Source organism: Megascapheus bottae, chromosome 14 (assembly GCF_031878675.1).
Source record: "Megascapheus bottae isolate mThoBot1 chromosome 14, mThoBot2.hap1, whole genome shotgun sequence".
Lineage (NCBI taxonomy): Eukaryota > Metazoa > Chordata > Mammalia > Rodentia > Geomyidae > Megascapheus > Megascapheus bottae.
In genome coordinates, this window is record NC_143522.1 from 55,692,744 (window position 1) to 55,715,330 (window position 22,587).

Sequence of the window (22,587 nt, forward strand, 5' to 3'; positions counted from 1 at the left end):
AAATGGATTACTTCATTAGTTTTACAAAGAGTAATTTTTGAATTCTACAAATGTCTTTAAACGCTAAAGTGTTTTTAATATTTTTCTACTGAAGGGAATGAACCAGTAGAGAAACACAACTGTCAAGAAATGAACTGAAAAACAGAAAGAACTAAATAGGAGATGAGTAAAAAGGAATGGAGTCCAGGAAATAAGTGATGGAATGTTCCAGGTTGTGTCTAATTTTAGAAATGTGCTTTTAACTATTTGATTACCAATGAAATTAAAACTTAAAGCCATTTCATTTGTTATTCTTTGCAACTGATTTTAGCCTTTCTAATTATATATTTTGTGTTTTCTTCCTAAAACTGCACACACTTATATTTTTACCTTTTACAAAATATGAGCACACACTTTTAAAAAACTGATTTTAACTCTTCTTGCTAGTCTGTTGTATAAAGAAATAAATACCACTGTTAAAATGATAAATAACTGGCAATTGAGTTTAGACAGGAATGGAGTTCTAAAATTAGCACTTAAAATGACAAAACCTAGCAACTTTTATGATCTGTATGATCATTTGTGATTAATAATACATATATTTGACAGTATTTCTTTTTAAAGTAGCTGACTTCTTGTTAAAAATTATGATTTTTTTTTTACGTGAAAAGGCCATTAGAACTGAGAAGACTATAATAGCAGCTCTTCTGAATATTTCTTAGTGATACGTTCATGCCTTCTTTTTTCTTTCTTTTTCTGGAACAGTTCTAATGCAAATGAAATAATTCTCTAATTTTATACATGTGAAATGTCAGTTTATGAACTCTATGGGAACACTGCCTCATACAAGCTTCTATGTGGACATTTGGCTTTGTGGACAATCATATTTCAGGCTGGATCAGTGATTTCTACTTACATTATACAATCTGAAGAGTACTGGGGTTACACTGCAATTAGATATCATATGTATTTGTTGAATCAAAATTTAAGATCAATGAATTGCATAATGCATTTATCTAATACCATATTCTAGTATTTTTTAAACCTCTCTTTAAGTTAAACTATTTTGGGATCCAGCAAAGAAATTATATGTTGTTTCCAAACACAGTAATGTGATCTGATGTGTGCTTTGTCTTACTAATCCAAATGAGGACATTTTACAGTAGCTATAATAATGAGCTCCTATACTTCCTAGGTATTTATTGAATAATTAAATCAGCATTTTCCAATTATACTATATACCTCAAGGAAATATAATGTTAGGCTATGAAAAATAAAATATATTCAAGAAAATCACAAATGTTTCAGCTTGATTAGGAAAAATTAATTTTAACTCAAGCTTTGATAAGTGAAAAAATACTTTTTAGACTTAATGAAAATAAAGGAAACGATTGACACTTTTTCAGAGAACAGGCCAACACAGGAGATGGTTACTAATTATGTGAGCTATCAACAATCCTTTTAAGAATAAGATTACAGAATAACAAAGAAATTCAGAAAATTGCCATAAAAAGTTAAGTTCAATTTTAATTGCAGTTTTATCCCATTGAGTAGTGTACACATTTAATAATATTACATTGTAGCTTCTAATTATCTAGAATAAAAATATACTATTTTAAGACATCTGAAAAATAATAGCAAGACGCTGATAATTCATCCCTTAATCCTAGCTACTTAAGAGGCTGAGATTTGAGAATTATGGTTCAAAGTCAGTCCAGGCAGGTAAAACCTTGAGGCTCTTATCTCTCCAGTTATGTACCCAAAAAGCTAGAAGTGGAGCTTTGGCAAATGGTAGAGCATTTGCCTTATGCAGCAAAGCACAGGGACAGCACACAGTTCCTGAGTCTAATCTCTAGGACTTGCAATAAAAATAAAAAGTTAAAAAAATAACTACATACTAAAAACTGGCATCTTCTGATACAGTGTTAATTGTTTTTCTTCCCCCCAAATAATACCAATGGTCATATAACATGCTTTAAACTCATATGAATAAAGTCTTAATGCTCTGCCTTAAGAACATGCTTTAATATAAAAATATATCCATTGAAGCTAAATAATGACCATATATAATTCAGAGAAAAACCCCCAAAAGGTATTCATATTCTCCAGTAACCTTCGGATGGCAATGAATGGTAAAGGAGATATTGCTTAGCTCCTGCCTAATTCTCTGTCTGATGCGTGCTTATGGCACACTTGAGTTAAATGGCTACTCCTATAAAAGAGCTTCTGCAGAATTACTGGGGAGTCCAACTTCTGATGAACACTGAAAATAGAATACTTGAAAAAGTAAATGACAATGGAAGCCACTGTCATATATATATACTCAGATTATCTTATTTTTAAGTTCTGAAGTAATGCACAAGTTCCCACCAACAGTTAAAATTCAACTTCATTCAACGTCTCATAGGCTTACAGTACAATATGAATTACATCCCTACTTTGATCAATATTATTACTTTATAGTTTCTAAAGTAAATTATAGGATTATGAAACTGCCAAGACAAAAATCTCAATAAAATTTTAATTACCATGTATACGTACATAAAGAGATGAATGTCTTATTGCCGCCAATTTTTTACACTGGTTTCCGCTTAATTTCTGCTACAATATATTAAAATGATTCTTCAGCTACCCTTTATATTCTACTGATAAGTCATTTGCAAAAGTTCCTATCATAGCTTACACTTGGAAGCTGAAAAACGGTTGTAGCACAGATAGTATACAGAGTGAGCTATGGAATGAATAAATATAACCAGGCATGGCATACCTAACCACTCAAAATCATACAAGGAGTAGATCAAAGGACATCTGTGGACATTATTGCAGCACAGTAACAAACTGAAGTGTTGCCTAAAAATTGAGAGCAGAAGAGGGATATCTCTGAGGATAGTTCTATTTGACATGACAAAAGTATCACCTTTAAGTTTCAATGTATTCATGAGCTCCGGTGTTATTTAGAAAACTAGATATGAATCTGTAAATTGAACATGAAGGAGAGGTTCCACCCTGCCTGGATAATATAGGTCAGTGAGTAATCATACATCTCAGCCTCCTGGTAATATATTTCAAGTATCTTCAAATAGCTGTGCCAAAAGGATTCAATTTCTGTGTAGGTTTACATGCATCTTGACCAGTGTTACCCATTCTATCCCTCTTCTCATCCTTCTCATTGATCCTATCCCAACCTCTCTCCTAAATTTTTCTAAATCTGGCACTGAGTATTATGACAGGTTCACAATTAATCTTTTCTTTAGTCTCTTATCTCCCTCCTTCTCCAGACAAGTGTCAGCTTCCTGTAATTCGTTTCTTAAACTGTAGTTAACTGTTCCAATGAGTTACACCACAGAAACCCAGTCATGTATACTACAAGTTATAGTCAGTTTCATTGTATGTGTATATATATATATATATATATATATATATATATATATATATGCCAACCGAAGCAGAAAAGGTCAAAGAGACTCCATCCCCAATAAGCCAGAAAAAAACCAGGCAGGAAGCATGGTTCAAGTGACAGAATATCTGCCTTGAGCTAGAAAGCTGAGTGAGCTGAGGAACCTGAGTTTAGGACCCAGTGTTGAAAAAAAAGAAAAAGAAAAAATCCTGTTGAAATTTTGAGGGTGATTAATCTGAATTTGTAGATTGTTCTGAAGAATACTAATATCTAGGCATTATTAAATCACTTGCCATGCAAATGAGCATCTTCTATTTAGTTAGGGTGTGTCTTTCACCTCTTGGTTAAAATTATGTAAAGGTACTTTATTATTGTACATGCTATTGTAAGTGGAATTGTATTTTTTGGCTGCACTTATTTATTTACTTACTCGTTCATTTATGTTTCTTTTTTGCTTATTTTGGTAGTATTAAAATTTCAGGTCTTCTATTAGAGCATTTTAGCCTTGTCCCGTCATTTCAGCTTCAGTTTTTAAAGTTTAAATGCAGTCTTGCATTTTTTTTTTCTGGCTGCCACTGGACAATGATCCTTCTACTTCTGCCTACTCCATATCTGGGATTATTGGTATGAACTACCATGACCAGCTTGTTTGTTGAGGTAGGAACTCATTAACTTTTTGCTCAGTTGCCTCAAATCACAATCGATGTTTCAACATCCCTGGGATTACAGCTATGTGCCAGCATGCCAGGTCCTTCTAATTTCAATTTTAGATTGTTCCTTGCTAGTGCAGGAATATTCTAGATTTTAGTTAGTGTTTTAGCTTTAGTACCTTTCTTGTGGATTTTTTTGACATTTTTTTCTATTTATAAGAGTGTATTATCTACACAGAGATACTTTTACTTTTTTCAACTCTATTAGGATTATTTTATTTTCAATTATTCTGGCTAGTACTACTAAATAAATAGGGAGGATGAAAGCAGGCCTTCTTATCATGTTCCTGGGTTTGGAGAAAAGTTTTCTGCATTCATTATCATAACCCTAGCTGTGAGTTTTGCATATATTCTATCAGGTTTACCAAAACTGGCACCATTTTATGGAAGAAGATACAAATCTTATTAATAAAACTTGAAAAACAATTCTCTTCTTGTATGTAAGTGATATGTTATATGTATGAAACTGAGCATACATGGGGAAAAAAACCATTATTAGAAGTAGCTTCAGGGGTAGGGAGTCTGGCTTAGTGGTAGAGTGCTTGCCTAGCCTGCACAAAGACCAGGGTTTGATTCCTCATTACTACATACAGAAAAAGCAGGAAGTGGTGCTATGGCTTAAGTGGTAGAGCACTAGCCTTGAGAAAGCCCAAGAACAGTGCTCAGGCCTTGAGTTCAAGACTCAGAACTGGAAAAAAAAAAGTAGCCAGCTTGCCACAATATATTTAGATAAAAATGTGACTTTAAAAACAGATGTCAGGGCCGGAGTTTGGTACAGTGCTTGCCTAGCATGCATGAAGACCCTGGTTCAATTCCTTGGTACCATATACATAGAAAAAAGTTGGAAGTGGTGCTGTGGCTCAAGGTAGAGCTCTAGCCTTGAGAAAGCACAAGGACAGGGCTCAGGCCCTGAGTTCAAGGCCCAGGACTGGCAAACAATAAAAATAAAAATAGATGTCAGTGGCTCACATCTGTAACCTTAGTCACTTGGGTTGGTAAAATCTGGAGAACATCTTTTTTGACTTCTTTCTTATCAGGTTTTTGACCTTTGTCTCTTATCTTGGGAAATATAAAAGTGGTAAGAGTAACAATTGCCACAGATGAAGAAATTCCAGGTTAGGAATCACTTGGACATAATAGTTATTTGGCTACACTGAAATACTGTCACAAGAGTACACAATTCTCTATAAGCTCAAATCTCCTGACTCACAGGGTTGTCCTGACTTTTCTTCCAGTCCAAGACAGATACTTGGACTCCTGGTCACTCACTGCCACTCATCTATGTGATGACAGATAACTGGCTCTCTGTCACAGCTGGCTTTTCCTTTGGATGGGATCTCTGAGTTTATGGTTTCCTATCTGCTCCTCTTGCAGTTTCTGGCTTCCTGCCCCTAATCACTAAGCTGCTCCCAGTGAATTAAGTCCTTGAGTATCCTTCAGTTAGCTCACATGAGCTATAACCTTCCCCAGACCATTAGGTACGACTTCATGTTTCATACCCTATCCTTCTTATATCAGAGGACACCAGATGATTTGAAAATCCAGTTGGTTACAGCATTAAAATAAGAACCTGGACTAGACCTCTCACTGCCATGATCTGCTTACATCTGCCTACAAGAGATTCCATTGCTTATATGCTGGACGCCCTAGTTACCAGACATCGGAAATATCTTCATTCATCATGATTAGACTACTGACTTGGTCTTCTCTACTCTTGAATCTCATCTAGTTCCATTATTAAGTCTCTGCATAGCGAATTCTACAATGAACACATATACTCCAGATCACTCCCAGTTCCAGTTCTGATGCTTCTTTTTCTTTCTGTAAGTATATTGATGTAAGAAAGAGCAAGGAAGAAAGATGCCAAAGTTTTTCAAAGTTTTCCAGTCAACAGGATAGCATGGCAGTCATATCAGTAAAAAAAAATAAGGAAAAAAATCATATTTTGGCATTTTTGCATTTCCTTTCTATGTGGTAGCCTCAGTTAAACCTGTCTCTTTGTGGAAACAACTTGTTATTCTGAGCTTCCTTATTGCTTAGCTATTCCTGGAAGAATCCTCATTTCATCTCCTCATTATAAATATCACAGAAATTCATTCTGACTGAATTCAGTCGCTCTATTGATTACCTCCCAAATTGAAGCCATCACTGTGTCTATAGATTCATTCTAATAATCTGTTAATTACCCCCTTTTGTTTTGTTCCTAAACTTTCCATCAAAAGTCATTTTTAAACATGTAAATTATTTGTAATTTACCCTTATTAAACCAAGTGGCTTCACATTGTAATGCTTTGGTTAAATCTAAATTCTTTACTACAGGTTTCAAACCCATGAAGAAAGCTTGGCCTCTGCTTAGCTCTCTGTCCTCATCTCATCTTGTATTACTCCCCTGTCTTTCTCTGCACTCCAGGGAGTTGGGTCTTTTTTAGCTACTGAAACATGCCAAGCTTGTTGTCACTTAGGCCTTTTCTGCTACTCTATTCTGGGAGCCCCATTCCTCTGGCTTTTACTATCCAGTGCCATTCTCCCTTTTTGTCACTCACGCATTAGTTCAGTGACTCGGATTGCATCAGAGAAGACTTTCGACACATATAAAATATCTACAACTCAATTCCTGTCTATCACATTAGGATTCTTTACTTTCTTAATGACCTTCATCATTTTATGAAGTTATTATTTGTAATCTGTTTACTGTTTTTATCTCTCTTGTTAAGAACAAAAAGTTCAAGAACATAGGAATTACAATCTTCATTACACAGATGTAGCCTCAACTTGTTCTTAACAAGTTGTTAATGAGTAATTATTTGCTTAATGAATTAAACTATGGTCTTTGATGAAGCATAGATTTTATTAATTCTCATTACATTCAAATACAACATAAATGCCAAGAGGGAAAATATAAATGAATTACCAATGATACAGGAAACAGCAAAAAGTATCCTTATATTCTTTTGTATTGCTTAATGAGCATCATTCCATAATGTTCCCTACCGAAATATATTTTCATTCCAAGAGATTCTATTCTGTCGACACATCTTTTCAGAAATACCCAGGTTGAGAAATCAGCTCAATACCTCGTTTTCTAATTAACTTCTGATTGTTTAGTCTAGGCTACACGCAAACTCAGAGAAGAACTATGTAAATTACTTTTCTGGATAAGAAATTGAAATGAGCCAATTCTGTACACTGGTCAATCTAGGAGTATAGCTGAAGCGTCTCTCTAAATCGTATGATTATAATATTCAATCCTGACCACAAACTCTGGCTTCCACATAACAACGCATCATATAAAAAATCTTTTGGCTTGAAAACATGAGAAAGGGTATCAATGTTTGTGAAGTAATGTACCTTCTATCTGGTGAATATAATGTAATCCTTCTACTAATTACAATAAAAATATATGAAAAAAAGAAAATTAAATAAAAAAACTTTTGGCTCAATACACACTAGAATGGAAATAATTAGGTACTATCACAGAAAGAAATAATCATAGCCGTTCAACAAGCAGAGACCAGAAGGATTGTGTTTTGAGGCCAGCCTGACCAAAATATTAAGGGACACCATCTCAACAAGCAATGTGTGGGGGTGCATGACTGTAATGCCTTCTACATGGGAGGCATAGGGAAGAGGATTATGGTTTAGAACCAAGAAAAATTTGCTATGTAAAACAATAAAGTAAAAGCTAAAAGCTTGGCTTAAGGGTGGCATACCAAAGAAAAGAAATAAATGTCTCTACTAATTATTTGGCCAAATTTTGCTATGATTAATTAGAATTCAGATATAATAGTAGCATGTTCATTATATAAGACCATGTCTATGTTAAAACTCCTAATATACAATTCTAAATAAAAATTCTCGTCTCTGAAACAACAGTGCTTTAATAAGAAATTTTCTAAAGACTCATGAAAATATTTTAATTACTATTACAGTTTCAAAATTGTCATTACTACTGTGGTATGGGAAATGACCTCAATGTGTGTTCATTTGTACTGTGAATCCAGAGGATGTTATCTTATAAATATTTATCAATAATTAATACTGAAAAAATTCTTATTATATTATAGCTAAACTACAATATATAGCTATAATAGCAAAACTATCCCTATATATAGGGATATATATGTATATGTATATGCATATATAGATATAGGGATATATAGATATATGTTTATAATAATAGCAAAACTATCCCTAATCTTTTCATATTAAGTCAAAATAAAGGTATTTGTTTGTATAGATTATGAGCAGATGCCATCCATATATTACCAAATTTAAATAGCATAGAAACATAAAGAACATGAAACATATTTAAAGCTAAGAAGGAATCTAAGTGCTTTTCAAAGTCTACTTCTTTGATACCTGTAAGTATCCTAAAGTTAGACTAAGAAATACAATGAAATTCCTGTGAATGATCTGAAAGTAACAAACATGACAATCTGCCTCCAAGAAAAATAAAAATTAACAAACAAATATACATTAAAGAGCAATAATCTAAAATTACACATACAACAATCAAGACAAAACAAAAATGAGAGGGGATAAAAATGTTTGACAAGAATTGTACTCATTTCCTTACTTATATAACAGTAACCTCTCTGTACATTAAAAAAAAAGAGAAAAAGCAAGTTGAGTTTTCTTCTCTGTGTAAATCCTAATAATGAGAAGGATATCTTATCCAAGACCTATAAACAGCACTGTTCTTTAGGTGCTGCTCAAAAAAGTAACAGTATAATGGTTGAGAATGTCATGGATGGTATTAGGGGATAACATGTAGAAAATGAACAGAGATGTTAATCATTCTCAGCCTGAGGAAAATACGGATTTTAAGCTTATCTAGATATGGTGTTATCTACATAAGTGAATGGCAGGAAGATTTTACTGATTTGTAATCTGAGTTCTAATTTACAAGAAGCAAGATTTTACTATGCAAAGAAGAGCTAAAAACTTCATGACAGTCTAGGATAACAGAATTACAAAGCTGAGGTCATATTATGAGTAGTAGGTACTCAGCGCTGAGAGAATGTTCAGAAAGATCTAGAAAAGTGATAAAGATGAACAGACAGAAATTACTCAGACCATACACTGGTGGTAGAAGGAACAGATATTATTAACAGTTGAAAAATATGATCAAATGGGAAAAACTAGAAATTGCCTCAAATTGAGGATTTATGAGAGCTTTTGTTTATAAGAAGTAAATAATTGTATTGTTTTTAAATCATACTTTAAGATGAAGAAAAACATTAAAAAATTAATGCACTATGATCAAGTAGGCTTCTTCTCACAGATGCAAGGCTGGTTTAACATTTGCAAATCAATCAATGTAATACATCACATTAATAGAGCTAAGGATAAGAATCATATGATAATTTCTCTGGACGCGGAGAAGGCATTTGACAAAATACAATGTCCACTCATGTTGAAAGCAACTGAAAAAATAGGAATAAGAGGTACATTATTCCTCAAAATAGTTAAAGCCATATATGAAAAACCTACAGCCAATATTATACTAAATGGTGAATGACTGGAACCATTCACCGTAAAATCAGGAACTAGACAGGGATGCCCACTCTCTCCACTTCTCTTCAATATAGTGCTGGAACCCTTAGCCAGAGCAATAAGGCAAGAAAAGGACATCAAAGGGATCCACATGGGGAAAAAGAAATTAAACTATCCCTACTCGCAAATGACACGATCCTCTACTTGAGTGACCCAACAAACTCCACTCCCAAACTTCTAGAATTAATAAACTACTTTAGCAAAGTGGCAGGATACAAAATTAACCTTCAGAAGTCAGTAGCCTTCTTGTATACCAACAATACACAAACAGAAGGCCAAATCAAGAATCATCTGATCTCATTTGCAATAGCCCCCAAAAGAATAAAATACTTAGGAATATACTAAACCAAAGATGTAAAAGAACTATTCAGTGAAAACTATAAAAGCCTAACAAAAGAAATTAAAGAGGATACTAGGAAATGGAAACACATCCCATGCTCATGGCTAGGGAGAACCAACATAGTGAAAATGGCTATACTGCCAAAATTCATATAAAAATTCACTGCAATCCCCATCAAAATCCCAAAGACATTCTTTACTGAAATAGAAGATATAATTCAAAGATTCATAGGGAACAAGAAAAGACCGAGAATTGCCAAGAAAATTCTAGCCAAAAAGAGCAATGCTGGTGGTATTACAATACCAGACTTCAAACTCTACTATAGAGCCATAATAACAAAAACTGCTTGGTATTGGCACAAAAACAGACCAGAAGAACAGTGGAACAGAATAGAAGACCCAGAAATAGAACCACATACCTATAGGCAACTTGTATTTGACAAAGGAGCCAAAGATATACAGTGGAACAAACACAGCCTATTCAATTATTGGTGCTGGCAAAACTGGGCAGCCACATGCAGAAAACTAAAAATTGACCCTAGCCTTTTGCCATGCACAAGCATTAACTCAAAGTGGATCGAAGACCTCAATGTCCGACTGGAAACTGTGAAACTGCTACATGATAAAGTAGGAGAGACACTGGAACTCATAGGCACAGGCAAAAGATTCCTGAACAGAATCCCAGAGTCACAATAGATAGGAGAGAGACTCAATAAATGGGACTCCCTAAAAATAAAAAGTTTCTGTACAGATAAAAACATAGTCGCAAAAGTAGAGAGACTGCCAACCAAGTGGGAAAAGATATTCACCAATAATACATTTGACAAATGCTTAATATCCAGTATCTACAGGGAACTCAAGAAACTAATCCCCCCCAAACCCAATAAACCATTCACTAATTGGGCAAGGGAACTAAAGAGACTTATCAGAGGAAGAGATTAAAATGGCAGAAAAGCATATGAGAAAATGTTCATCATCACGGTCATAAAGGAAATGCAAATAAAAACAACCCTAAGATACCACCTTACCCCAACAAGAATGGCCAAGATTTTGAACTCAGACAATGACAGTTGCTGGCGGGGTTGTGGAGAACAAGGAACCTTACTACACTGCTGGTGTAGTAAGGAAAGCAGTCTGGAGCTTTCTTAAAGAACTGAAAATAGACCTTCCCTATAATCCCGCCATACCACTTCTGGGCATCTATCCTGAACATCATAACCCAGGATATGATAAGGACACCTGCTCAGCTATGTTCATCTCTGCACTATTCACAATAGCCAGGTGATGGAAACAATGCAGATGCCCTACTGCAGATGAATGGATACAGAAAATGTGGTATATATACACAATGGAATTCTACATAGCCAACAGACGCGATAAAATAATGGCATTCGTAGGGAAGTGGATGAATCTAGAGCAAATCATGAGACAAGTCAAGAACTAAAGAACAAAAGGTGCATGGTATCCTTAATATGTGGCTATTAAATCCAAAGACTACAAGAGTGAGGACTCAATATCTGCATACCCAATGCTATGGACATGGTAATGGAAATATAAACACAACTATATAGATATAAAAATCTATGACTTTGGGCTGGGAGTTTGGCCTAGTGGTTAAAGTGCTTGCCTAGCATGCATGAAGACCCGGGTTCGATTCCTTGGTACCACATACGTAGAAAAAAGCCAGAAATGGTGCTGAGGCTCAAGTGGTAGAGCTCTAGCCTTGAGAAAGTCCAAGGACAGTGCTCAGGCCCTGAGCTCAAGCCCAGGACTGGCAAAAAAAAAATCTATGACTTTATAGACATAATGTTTTATTATTTCTTAAATTAATATGTTTCTATGACATACAAACCCTTAGCCTAATTTTTATTAAGTTCTAAATACTAAGTCCCAGTGATTGTAAATAGAGAATCCCTTCTTGATCACTCATTTGTTAAACCTGTCATTTAAAATATGATGTAAAAGTCTACGTTAATAAATTCTTAAAAAATAAACTACTCTCCCCACCACACCCCCAAAAATTAATGCTTCCAAATGATTGCCTAGCATTCCTCTACCTATGTTACATATAAAATATGTGTCCAATTTTTCGATCCTAGCTACTCAGGAGGATAGATTCGGAGAATCACAATTGGAAGGCAGCTGAAACAGAAAAGTTGCTAAAATAAGAAACAACATTCAGGATTAGATGTGTTGCTCATGCCTGTAATCCTAGCTACTAAGGAGGCCGAGATCTGAGGTTCAAGGTTCAAAGCCAGCCTGGGCAGAAAAGGACTTGAAAATCTTATCTCCAATTAACCCCTAGAAAATGGGAAATAGGGCTTGGCTCAAGGGGCAGGCAGTAGTAGCCTTGAGCTGAAGAGCTAAGAGACAGCGCCCAAGCCGAGTTCAAGCCCCACAACCGAAAGAAAGAAAGAAAGAAAGAAAGAAAGAAAGAAAGAAAGAAAGAAAGAAAGAAAGAAAGAAAGAAAGAAAGAAAGAAAGAAAGAAAGAAAGAAAGAAAGAAAGAAAGAAAGAAAGAAAGAAAGAAAGAAGAAAGGAAGAAAAAGGAAGGAAGGAAGGAAGGAAGGAAGGAAGGAAGAAAGGAGAGAGGGAGGGAGGGAGGGAGGGAGGGAGGGAGGGAGGGAGGGAGGGAGGGGGAGGAAGAGAGGGAGAGAGAGGGGGAGAAGGGGAGAGGGGGCAAGGGGGAAAGGGGGAGAGGGGGAGAGGGGAAGAGGGGAGAGAGAGAGAGAGAGAGAGAGAGAGAGAGAGAGAGAGAGAGAGAGAGAGAGAGAGAGAGAGAGAGAGAGAGAGAGAGAGAGAGAGAAAAGACAAGACTAAAGAGATCAGGCTACTTCCAGCTGGGGAAACTCATTTTAAGATTACAAAGATGTCTCATATGGTTACTATATCTGACTTTTTTACCGGGTATATAGCATATAAATTTATTTGTTTATTTGAAATAGGAAAGGGAAGGGGGTAAAACAAGATGATTGGGAAGGGGTGGGGAAGGGAAGCAGGAACAAAAACATGAGAGGGGGTGTCAATATGTGAGAAGTAATATACCTATTACCTGAAGAATGTAACTGTAACCCCTCTATACATTACCCCAAAAATAAACTAAAAAAAAAAGATTAAAGAAAATGTGTGTCCTATCTTTTGCACCCACAAGAAAGGAATTTTTTAGTTAGTTTTGAACAGAAATATTACATATAGTACTATTCACATTGGTAATGGGAAATTCTACAATAAAGAAACCCAAAAAACTTTTCAGTAACGAATTTATCTATCCATGCCATCTATAAACATCATGATCATACAGTATTTTACAGAACCTTCTCTAAGAAATGAAATGTCATAAATCCAATTATCTTGAAGTATTTACTTCATAATTTTTAAAATGTGCTATTTGTAGAAAAAATGCAAAGGCTAGATGTTCAAAAAAGAAAGATATAAGGTAAAGATGAGACAAGTTCTCCATTACCATTTTCTTAAAATACTAACCATGGTTTTCTTCTAAGAATCTCTCTTTCTCTTTCTCTTCCAATTAAGACAGAGCCTTACTACATAACCCAGCCTGACCTGGGAATTCACTATCTTTCTGTCTCAGCCTCTTAAAACCTTGGATTATAGGCATAGACTGTCAACAACAACAAAAAATTGGGAGTACATTTAAGTAAGGAAATCAATATGATTGCTTTAATATTTGGCAGCAAATTTCAGGTGTAGGTATATGAGTTTTTAATGTTTGTTTTATTGAAACAGATATGGGCAATAATGTAAGGAATCAAAGTACAACCATCTCTGAGAATCATTCATTCATCAGGCTTCCATTAAAAGTGTTGGCAAGAAAAATTTCAGTTTAAATTTATTTTGAGAATATATTCATTACATTTATCAAAGATGTTCAGTTATTAACATAATAAAAAGTAAGTCAAATACTATGCATTGAAATATTCCACTAATTCTCTTCTCCCTTATAAATACAAAGGGAAGGAAACACTGCCATGTCTTAGAATTTTGTCATTGAGTTCTCAAAGAGAAACAGTTTCAGGGAGCACTATGAGGAAATGGTTCAGATTAAAGCACAATGAGGTTTTTAAGATGATTACATTTGTAACTGAGAAACAGAATCAACCAAATCTATTTCTTAAATACTGCTAATATGATGAAAACGTCTTATTTCTTCAGCTATCCAATTTAACAAGAACAAACTAGGTCTGCCTTTTTTCTCCCTTGTGTTATTTTACTTTTTTTGTACAAATCTGCTTCAGACTGAGTTTTCACTGATTTACTAGTCATGGATAGAATATGAATTGTGCTGTAATTTAGGACGTGAGCTTTTCTTTATTTGTAAGGTCTCTGTGAACACGTTATGGATGTAGAGCCTATGGGACTTTAGGACTTTAATTTGATCCTGTGATGCTAAAGATGTAATTGTGGACTTATAAGTTCTAGCAATTAAGCCCCAATAAAGTAAATTTAGATATATTTTCTATGTTTCCAGAAAGGTAAAACAGTATTACATAGTACTAGGTAGGTGTTTTTCAATTTGCTAAGAATATATGTTAAGGAAAAGTTAAATAGGGAGAGAATATCATTTTAGTGAGAAAGTGAATTTTATGTCACATACAGATGAATTAAAAGATAATATGTTTCTAGAAAAACAAAAAAAATTAAAAAGGTACAGAAGCCTAGCATCTATAATCAAAGCCCCATGGAGTGACTACATTACTGTCATGAAATTACCATTGTATCTTGTGAATATTACACACCAGAAATTAAATCTTATTTCATGTTCTTCATCTTAAACCTCTGGTTTATTTTCTCCGTATGACTAAGAATTTCAATTAAAGATGTACTACTTTCAACAAAATTAAAATTCTTATTTTATTTACTAAGTCCCCAAGTTAAGCATATTAATATTGACCTTATTTTGGAGTATCATTTGTCTTTTTTTTTTCAGTCATGGGCTAGAGTTCAAGCTCAAGGCTATCGCTCTACCACTTGAACCACAGCGCCACTTCCTGTCATCTGTTTATCTTTGTTTGTTTTGTTTTGCCAATCTTGGGCCTTGAACTCAGGGCCTGAGCATTATTCTTGGAATGTCTCAAGGTCTACCATTTGAGCCAAAACACCTGAGGCTTTTTCTACATGTATGGTATCGAGGAATCGAACCCGGGTCTTCATGCATGCTAGGCAAGCACTCTAACACTAGGCCAAACTCCTGGTCCATCGTCCTGGTTTTTAAGGAGGCATAATTTTTACAAAGGTAAGGGTGGGGAAACTCTCAGATCACACACAGTTTAAACACGATTGATAACAGTGTGGAATTGTGAGTTTCTTTGTATCAACTTGGTTGAGCAAGATATGTATGGGAGTTAACTCTATGTTGATTAACTAGATCACACTTTTAGGTAATAAACTTGAGAAGACTACTGTAACAAGTATTAAGATACTTCTTTTAGACATGCACAGGAAAAGACAAAGAAATGAATTTCTTGTACACTCTAATTCCCACTTACGCTGAGTAGTAGAATTGGAACTTTTAGCTAGGAAACTGGATTGGGAGTTTTATGAAACCATGGTTAGTCACAGACCGATAAAACAGATGAGTACAGGCAAAATGAATAAACCACACTCGTGTAATAGGTAAGAAGAACACATAATAAAGACATCATATATCTGAGGAAAACAACATGAATGCACACACACACACATGCACACAAGCGTGCAAGCACACACATATATGTACACACACACACTGCAGAGTCAGCCTTCTACATTTTCAGGCTCTGCATGCTTAGATTCAAATTAGTTATATATGAAAAATACTTGGGAAAAGTTTGAGTCTAAATTGGATGTGTACAGATGTAATTTTCATGTCATTATTTTCCATGAAATATATAACTATGTAACACTTAATTTAATATTATAAGTACACTAAGAGGTGATGTAAAATATATAGAAGGATGTGTACTCACTCTACGTAAATGCTAAACATTTTATACAAGGTTCTCAAAGATCTATATATTGTGATCTAGAGGGAGATTTCCTGGAACTAATTTCCCATGAAGAAAATGGGATGATTCTGAATATGTTTTTTGAATAAGCTGAACAAGAAACAGAATTCACTGCTTCACTTGTCACACTTTATACAATTTATTTAAAATATGTAAAAAGAAAACCTATATATATATTTATGGGAAAAGAATAAACTACCATAAATACCAAAAATAAATGACAACAATTATTCTAAATGGTATGGTTTGATAAAAAAAAAACTTTTACCTAAACTACATTTGAAAAATTTTGATAGTGATAACTTACTTGAAATTCCTAACATCTAGTAAGAAATAAAATGGCAGCACTTTAAATAAGTGTTTCTTGGGCATGGTAGGACACAGTTATAATCCCAGCATTCTGGAGTTGAGGTAGGAGCTTATGGTTGCCTTGATGGCATAGAAAAGTCCTCTGTCCAAAAATAAAACAAAATTCTTACATAAATAGTAAATATGAAAAAGTCAATATTTCAAATATTTTCATCTCACAATTTACTTTAAAACCAGAAATAATAAGAAAACTCATTTTCCTTATTTATTTCATTAGTAATGGAACTATAAAGATATCCAATAAAGCTAAAAATTAGTTCCACATAAAAATACTGCTAATGGTCATCTAAATAATATTGATCTGCATAGACAAGGACTTGAAAAAATTCTACAAATGACATCAGTATTCGTTAAAGAATGATTTTATGTAATTAAAATTATTTATTATTTATTGTAAAAGTGATAAACGGGGGTTACAGTTACATAAATAAGGTAATGAGTACATTTCTTCTGGAATACTATTACCCTCTCCTTCATTTTCTCTTGCTCACCCCAGTCCCTTCTCCCCTAAGTTGTAAAGTTCATTTCTCACATAGTGCCTAGTGAGTATCACTGTTGCATTATTAGTTCATCAGTGGCACACATGTCACAGCCACTCAGAAAGCTGAGAGTAGAGGATTGCTTGGGTCCAGGACTTGTGGGCTGCAGTATGCTATGCCACAGTAAGTTCTGCATCAATATGGTGACTTCCTGGGAGTTTCAGAATTTTCAGTTCAGGTAAACTTTTAGGGCAGAAAATAATTTGGCAGACTTTGGATATGATGGTACCTGCTTGTCACCTAGGAACTAGAAACCTAAAATAGGCACATTGGGATACAGGTGCATGCCAGGGTACATAGCTACATCCAACATTAAAAATAAGTACCAAAACACAGGGTTGGAAATGTGATTCGACAATAGATGCCAGTTTAGCAATGTGAGACTGATTTCAAACACAAAAAGTGCTCCATGCAAAATAACCACCCAATAATTAATAGCTTAAATGAGTAGTTTAAAGGGAGGAGCAAATTCATTCAAGTAAATGAATTTGGGCAACCTGGGGCAATAAATTTACTCAAAATGTTTTTTAAATGTTCCAGGAATAATCAATCTAAGACTTCACTGCTAGATTTGTCTCCTAGTCGTTTTAAAATGAGAAAATCTTGATCAGTACTGATCTGAAATCTAAATGGACTGTGCAAAAAGATCTACAAACAACTGTCTGTTAAAAAGTACTTTATTTGGGAAGACTGAACTCAGGGCCATGTATTTGGATGCTCTACCCATGCATGACTCCACCCCTCTTTTACTTTTTTTAGGGGGTTAGGGGAGGTAGGTTCTCACTTTAAGCTTGGACAAACTGTGGCCTGAAACCCTCCTACTTATGCTTATGCGTCCTAGTTTAGGCATGTGCCACTGTGCTAATCCAACGTATTTCCTCCCTTAGTTGAAATAACAGGTACACACCACAGCATCCAGCAACTGGTTGAGATAAAGTCTTGTAAACTTTTGTGTGTGTGTGTGTGGGGGGGGGGTCATGGGGCTTGAACTTGGCCTAGGCACTGTCCCTGAGCTCTTCAGCTCAAGGCTACTGTCCTAACCCTTTGAGCCAAGCCCCACTTCCCAGTTTCTAGGGGTTAATTGGACTCTCAGATACTTTTGTGCCTGGGCTGGCTTTGAACCTTGATCCTCAGATCTCAGCCTCCTGAGTAGCTAAGATTACAGGCGTGAGCCACTGCACCCAGATAAGTCTTGTAAACTTTTATAGTCCCCAATCTCTGCCTCCGAGATAGTTAAGAACAAACACTTGAGCTTCTGTGACTGGCTATCAACTGTTTTTTCTTTTTAAAGAAAGGATCAGTGTAGGGGCCGGGAGTTTGGCCTAGTGGATAAAAGTGCTTGCCTAGCATGCATGAAGACCCGGGTTCGATTCCTTGGTACCATATACATAGAAAAAAGCCAGAAGTGGTGCTGAGGCTCAAGTGGTAGAGCTCTAGCCTTGAGAAAGTCCAAGGACAGTGCTCAGGCCCTGAGCCTAAGCCCAGGACTGGCAAAAAAAAAAAAAAAAAAGAAAGGATCAGTGTATCACACAGTCAATGCTAAGTAAAATAAAGTTGAATGAATTTTATTTTCTCAATTTTTGTCTGAAATTTCAATTTTGCATGCAACCCAAAGAATCTGATTACTCATAGTATTTAGATTGCACCTCTTGGTTGATGAGTGTTAGAGTGAACAGAATGAGAAATGTAAAATCCTTTATTCATGAAGTTTTATAAATTAATATTTTTTATACTATAATAAGTGAGTGTTTAGTATAATCTGGAAACTTTCAGAAATTTATTGCATTAAAACTCTGATAAATTGCACACTTATTTAATTGGCATGGTTGAAATGATGCCTCAATAAATGGATTTAAGTAACGAAAAAGGAGATTAATGTTAGAACTAAGTTCTAAATGGCCTGCATGATGGTTTCTGAAAATTTTATCACAGCAGTTAATAGAATTGAATGGACAATTGAAGACTGATTCCTGCTATGTAGCCTTTTGTCCATGTCACACTGCTATTTTTATTTTATTGTGATCAAAAGAACCCATCTCAGCTTAATACACATTTTTATATGATATCCTATTTAGTTATCAAAAATAAATCTGAAAGTAAGAAGTAAGAAATGCTATAAAGGCTTGATTAATTAACAAACAACAATTTTCATTGAATTTTACGAATCTTACTCATAGGTATTTTTTTAAGTAGCTTTGATTCACTTTAAACTGAAATCTTTGTGCTACTTGCTTTTTAAGATCAAACTAGTATTTCAAATAAAAAATGGTGTCACAGACTAAGCAAGAGTGTAAATGTCTTGCTGTTTTCCTATTTTACCATAGCCACCTTTTCATCACACTACCTACTATACTAGAAGATCAAGACAAAACCCAATAAGTAGATTTTGTCTCAAGAGAGCTTAACAATCCATATCATAAAAAGACCACAGAAAGCATCTTGAAAATCAATTCCATTGGCAACAAAACAAAATAAAAACAATAAAGGAAATATGGCTAATTATTGAAAGGAATAAACAAATTCTATCTAAAACAAGATTTTATCCTTAGCACAACTATGCTTACATCCAAAAAAGGAAACAAGAAACAAATCCCTCTAGTAATGCAGGTAAGCTCTAAAATTTTCCATTACTATAAAGGGACTTTATTACACATTCTACACAAGTCATAAACAGAATTTTAAATTTTGTGTTTTCCCTAGGTTCATGATGTGGAAATGTTTGTAATTAGAAAGGCTACAATTCATGATTTGGTCTAATAAAACAGTAACACTCTAAGTTGTATAAGGCTAATAAATACTTTCAACCAAACATTGTGAAATATGCACAGAAATTGTAAAGACACTCATACTCACAAAAGCCACTTATCTCTACACACTTATATATACTTTACACCACTAGACAACTTGAATGTATTTTTTCTGTGATTAGAAAAATTTGCCATGGAGATGATAGACATGAGCACAATAGATTATAAACAGGAAATTCAGCACCTAAAAAGAACATTATATATAGTAACAAAATATCTCATCTAGAATAGGAAAATTTTGGAATAACATTTTTTTTAAAAGAGAATTATGGCCAGGAGTTTGGGCTAGTGGTAGAGTGCTTGATTAGAGTGCATGAAGACCCAGGTTCAATTCCTCAGTACCATACACATAGAAAAATGCAGGAAATGGTGCTATAGCTCAACTGGTAGAGCTCTAGCCTTGACAAAAGTCCAAGGATAGTGCTCAGGTCCTGAGTTCAAGCCCCATGACTGGCAAATAAAATAAAATAAATAAAAAAGAGAATTAGAACTGAAGTGAGCATGTGGCAATGTTTATCTCAAGCACTGTGCTTTGCACTGGTTTAGTAAGGGCTCTAGTGTTGCTTTATCTTTCAAAATTCGGGTGACTGATAAGCAACCTCAACAAAGGCTTTATAGCAGCATGGCTCTAACAGCATGGCTTTAGTCTGGAGATTAAAAGACGAGTAAGTCTGAGGTACTGTAGATACAATTTTTAAGAGTATCATAAAGAACTTCCATATCATATTAGCAATTCAGAATTTAGTGACAATGATGAAACAAATACTTTTCACAGGAGAAGAGTGCAATTACAGATATATTAATTATTTAAGTTATATGGAGATCTGTGAGACTGGTGATATGGCAGACAATGAAACCAGGAATGAAGGTGAGGCACAATGAAGCAAGTGAAAATAAAAGAGGAAAGTTAAAAGTTAACCCTTTCTCATCCCTCCCCTTCTTTCAGATCTACCAGGCTGCATCTCCACGTTATAATTATTCACAACATCAATGTGAAGGAATTACCCTTGATACTCAACAACAGATGACAGGGAAAAATGTGGTAGACACATAAAGGATTGCCATTTAGCTAAAGTAAACTAAATTATGCCATTTGCAGGAAAATCGGTAGAACCAGTAATCATTTTATCAAGTGAAATAGGCCAGACTCAGAAAGACTAATATGACACATTTTTTCTCATCTTTGGTAAACAAGGTTAAAAACATAAAACAAAAACTTGAAGAGAGAAGGCAGACTTCATAGAAAGAACATGGAGATAGCCGGAAGGTGAATATGACCAAAGCATTTTATTTACATGCATAAAACTGTCACAAGGAAATCCATAATGAGTGATATATACTAGTAATTCTAATAAAGATAAAAAAAGTGTTATCCTCAAAGCTTTAAATCTTCATGACTAAGAAGACCTTAATTCTGCTAATAGACAAGGAACAAGAAAGTAAGGTCATAAGTCAAGAAAGTAAATTGAGTTAGGCACACTGTGAATTTGAATAGTCTTCAAGTGAAATATCACAGATGAAGGCCTTCATTTATGCAGAGAAAACCAAATTCAGGGAAAAGATTTAAGTTAGTAGGGAAGCTGAAGAAGACTGGGAAGCAAATGGAAAAAAAGTAAAACAAGTGGCTGTGAGTACATTCACTGAGTGAGAATTCAGGGATATTTGCCAGTGAAAACCTTTAATTGAATCAATCTATTTTCTTGGTTTTTCTCCTATGTTCCAAACAAATGTAAGCTATGAGTGAGCAGATGTCAGAAGTGCAGCTGGAATCTAATGGAACTCTCCAAAAAACCAGTGTCAGGGTCCCACTTAAAAGTTCAAGGCTAGAGAGTCACATCAAGGAAGCTATAATAGTGCAGAGATTTTGGCCAGAGAGGAAAAATTCAGGCAGCTTCGCTTAAGAAGACACATTTGAGCACATGCCAGTACTGGTGGTGGTAATGGCCACAGCAGCAGTCAGAAAGAACAGAACAAAGACACCAGAGTCAGAATGTGCTTGGCTTTTTCACTAATCTCCAGTGTGAAATTGATGGCAAGGAGTAGAACTGACTATAGCAGATCTGTAGTCCACATCCTACTTGCTACAGATGGTCACAGATTGTGTCCAAAAAAACAAGGAAAATCAGGACTACTCTACAAAAAACATCCTCACTCTATCTCATAGAGCAGCTTCTAGAAGGCAGACCTCACACCACCACCACCACCCTTGCAACCTCCCCACCCAAGGAGAAATTAAAAAGACAAGTGTGTAAAATCTCACTTGGATAACACACACACACACACACACACACACACACACACACACACACACACACGGATAGGCCTTAAAAGCAGAGAATGACTGAAGCCTGGGCCCTAAAATCTCAGCTTGTCTCTGTGGAAGGCCACTAAATCCAGACACACTACAATCCAACCCATACTCAAGCTCACTTGCAGAGACTCCAATCTCCAGAAATCACCAACCTGCTTCCTGTGTTACATTTAGTTAGTCTGGAAGGAGGGATACAGAGACTAGCAGTCTGTAAGTCCATATGACTTTTTTTTGGTCAGTCCTGGGGCTTGACCTCTGAGTCTGGGCACTGTCCCTAAGCTCTTCAGCTCAAGGCTACCACCCTACCTCTGGAGCCACAGCCCCACTTCTGATTTTCTAGTGGTTAACTGGATTTAAAGAATCTCATGGACTTTAGTGCCACAGCTGACTTTGTACTGCTATCTTCAGATCTCAGCCTCCTGAGCAGCGAGAGGCGTGAGCCATCGTGCCCTGCTGATTACTCATTTTTTAATTTCTCAATCTTAGTATTTTCAAGTTTAGTATTATTACTTTACACATGCATAAATTTTTAAATTTTTAAAAAATTTTCCCCTGAGTTTAGATCTTTGTTTTCTTCC

General features: G+C 35.2%; 1 protein-coding gene across 6 annotated transcripts in view; it reads right to left on the reverse strand.

The window, feature by feature from the left end:
- The window catches only part of Nova1 (NOVA alternative splicing regulator 1), a 134,449-nt gene that overhangs the window by 33,976 nt on the left and 77,886 nt on the right, over window positions 1-22,587 (reverse strand). The gene's annotated exons all lie outside the window — the stretch shown is intronic.